Source organism: Tupaia chinensis, unplaced genomic scaffold (assembly GCF_000334495.1).
Source record: "Tupaia chinensis unplaced genomic scaffold, TupChi_1.0 Scaffold000644_1, whole genome shotgun sequence".
NCBI lineage: Eukaryota > Metazoa > Chordata > Mammalia > Scandentia > Tupaiidae > Tupaia > Tupaia belangeri.
The window spans coordinates 3,973,307-3,976,817 of NW_006160165.1; the positions used below are offsets into that span (position 1 = coordinate 3,973,307).

The 3,511-nt window shown below is 45.8% G+C and overlaps 1 long non-coding RNA gene across 1 annotated transcript; it reads left to right on the forward strand.

The window, feature by feature from the left end:
- The first annotated feature begins 666 nt into the window (after positions 1–666).
- LOC106736105 (uncharacterized) lies at positions 667–3,046 on the forward strand. Its single transcript, XR_001371221.2, has 3 exons — positions 667–864; positions 963–1,099; positions 1,520–3,046. It is a non-coding gene; the product is annotated as an uncharacterized LOC106736105 (long non-coding RNA).
- The last annotated feature ends 465 nt before the right edge of the window (positions 3,047–3,511 follow it).

The following is a 3,511-nucleotide window of genomic DNA, read 5'->3' on the forward strand; positions in this document are numbered from 1 at the left end:
AAGGAATGACACTTCCGTTTATCATTTGTCAGCTTTAAATAGTCCACAAATGTTTGCAGTGATTGCCAAATTTTGATATGTTACTCACTTGCAAGGGTATGCAATTTTTAAGATTTATGTTTCTTCCGTAACATTCAGCTTTGATAATTTTAGGAGAGCTATTCGTTATGTCTCAAAATTAACTGCATGATAAATGATATGCCTCTCATTGCGAATTTCTAAGTGTAAAGAATGCCTATGTCTTTGATAAGCAACTCCAATGTATTAATAGTTGAAAGCTTTTCTGTCCTGCAGATTGATAAGTCTGAAAGTGCAGTCTTATCTCCATATCAAAGTTGGTATCATTCTCAAAGCAGGTGTAACAAAGGTCAGAATGATGTTGGTGTTTTGAGCTATCCTACCCAGACACAGTCCTAACTGACAATCGCTTAAAGGCCAGACAAGCCTCCTATCAGCTCCGTTTGGCAAAGCATACTCCCCTCACTTTGCCACCTAGAGACAAGCCGGAATCTGGAATTCAAAGAATGCGCTTGCATTATCAAAGAACTCTCCCAGCACCAAAGGGATGCCATTGTGGTGACTTGCACAAAACACATCTAATTACTCACTAGTTAATTCCCTTCATCAGAACTTGTTTACTTGTTAACAAAGAGGGATGGGAGCTAGCCCTAGGAGTCAGCCTGGATTGACATCATAAATAAGGAAAACATTATCTGGAGTATCCAGTGCTCCTGAACGCGTGAGCTGGAGGGCATTATGAGGCCATCGTCTTCCACCTGATTTTTCCCATAAGAACACAGGGGAGTCACCTTGCAGTCACTCTGGGAAGGTCACTTGCAGACAGTCCCACTCACAGCCCTGCAGGTTTTGTCATTGAAAGTGTTCCCTGAGTGCTTGCTGACTTGAATGAATGCAGTTGGTTGTGTCCTCTCCTGTATGACACCTTGTTCTTAAAATTGCAGACCCGTACTTCAATACTGCAGTGTTCTCGAGTTGTTTCCGACTATGACCTGGAGAAGACACCTGTTGACGTAACGTGACTGTTAACTACACTGAGGAAGAGATCAGACTGAGTTGTATGAAGAGAGCACATGCGCAGGTAATCTCCTTTGCGATCTTCACCACATACATGGGGTTCAAAATGTTTACCCACACATGATGGGCAAGAACCCATGGCATGGCATGTTCTCTAGTCCTGGTACAGGGAAGAGCTCCAGGTTTGCGTAAATGGCATTCCTTTCTTGAGGCCAAATACATAAACGGGGCCTAAAAGCCACTGCAAGATACGTTCCCGAATACACCTGCTTGGTACCTTTCCTTGCTGTGCATTTCACGAGCCTCCTTAGCAGCCAGGCCACATGAGCCAACAGTTGCTCATTCCTATGTAAGAAGGTCCTACTGCACTTGCTCATGTTATACCAGGAGGACCAAGTGATGTCGTCTGGGGAATGGGATAAGAAGGGGTTTAGGCACTTGGAATTTTATGCTGGCTCTGATGCTAACTTTCCTGTGACCTCAGCCACGTCCTATAAATTGTTACTATCTGCAAAATGAAGATAATGGACAAGCCGTCCCATCCCGCAGGAGCGTGGTGGAGATTAATTAGGCAGCTCATTTGAGATTCAAAGTGTGGTGAGTCCACAAGAAAAGCGCTGGGAAGAACAAAGGAGGGACCTGCGCTTCATTTTAGCAGACCGGCCACACCAAAGACACCAGCAGCCCCTCTGGAGGCACACCCGCGTTTGTTAATTAACTGGTATCAAGAAGTCATGGTGACTGCCAGGGGTTAATGGGAAGATAGAACTTACTGGAACAGCTGTAGAGCTGTAAATCCAGCGCTGCTTGTCTCAAAGGAGCAGGGGTCCTGAGCATCAAACCTGAGGGGCTTCCTGGCCTTCTGCGCATGGTTTAGAAACCCTCAGCTTGTAGTTGGGAACATGAGCATATTTTTTCCTAATGAAAACTAATATCCTTTACTTCTCGTAATGCCTAAAACAACAATTATTTTAGAGAGAGAGAGAGACCTAGTTAGTTTGCCTTCCATAATCCTTTGATGGAAGAGTTTTATTCTCATATCCCAGTGTGTGAGACTCAAGACACACGCGTGCACAGACACACATGCACACACATACATGAGCGCACACACATGCACACACACACACACACAAACACACACATGCATGCACACACGGCGGAATATGAAGTTTAGCAAGAAACCAGCAGGACACACGGGAGGCCTGAGAGCAGTCCCCAGCCCACCTAGAAGGAAGCGATATGAAATATACAGAGCAGGATCTAATAGATCCACGGAACTTTTAAATCATGGCTTGGCCTTGCAAGAGAAACCTAAATGAACACAAGTCCCATGGAAAAGTTACAGAAGAAAGTGAGATGTTTGTCTTTTTGTTAAAGGAATCTTTCGAGGCAGGTTTTGTGGGAACAGTAAGAGAGGAAGGGGTGTTGATAAAGAACCAAATGCATCCATCCCCAGGCAGCCCCCACCTCTCTCTGGCAGAGCCCGGACACCTCCTGTCCAGCCTCCGCGTCTGGAGGGAGCTCTGCATAGACCGCCGCAGGAAAGCCGTGTTCCAGTGAAGGCTCACGCCCTGAAAAAGCACTGTGGTTCTGCCTGGCCAGGAGAGTCCCTGCATAGGGAAGGAAGGAGAGGTCAGGACAAATTAAAAAGCAAGCTGTAAATAAATTGAAACTAAGAAATGAAGCAGAAAGAGGCCCCTTGGAGGAGAAGAACGTAAGACTATCAGCAAGCTGCGGGCAATGGAGATATGGCACCTCGAGATCTGAGGAAACAGCAGAAGCAGGGTGGTCGCTCAGGCACGCCCCACACAGCTGGGCAGTGAGTCCTTCGTCTGGGCTTGGTTCCTTTGCCATCATTCTGTTCATCGCGGCCCTTCCGGGGGACACCGCGTGGAGCTGGAGGCAGTGATGGGCATGGCCCTGACCTCCTACGCGCCACTCTGTGTGTCTGCGTCTTTGTTTACAACAAAAGGTTTAAAAGTTAAAAATAAACAAATATGTTTTAAAGTAGAATAAATTTGATAGAATAACGATATAAAGAAAGGAAATATTTTTGTACACCTGTACAATGTGTGTTTCAAAGTAAGTGTTATTACAAAAGAGCTTAAAAATGTGAAAAAGAAAAAAAAATAGAAGTTTGTGAAGTAAATAAGTTACCGTGAGTTAAGGTTAATTTATTATTAAAGAAATTTATAGTTTTAGTGTGGCCTAAGTGTGCCGTGTTGATAAAATCTACAGTGGGGTGCGACGACGCCCAAGGCCTTCCCGCTCACTCCTCGCGCACTGACTCACCCAGAGCCACGGTCGTCCTGCAAGCTCCCATCATGCCCCTCCAGATGCTCCGTTTTCTCTCTGACGCTGTCGTCGCTGTGCTTTTTCTGTGTGCTTAGATACACAGATACTCCCCGGCGTTGCAGTGTCCACCGTGTTCAGGGCAGGACCTGCTGTACAGGTTTGTAGCCTAGAAGCAGAGGCT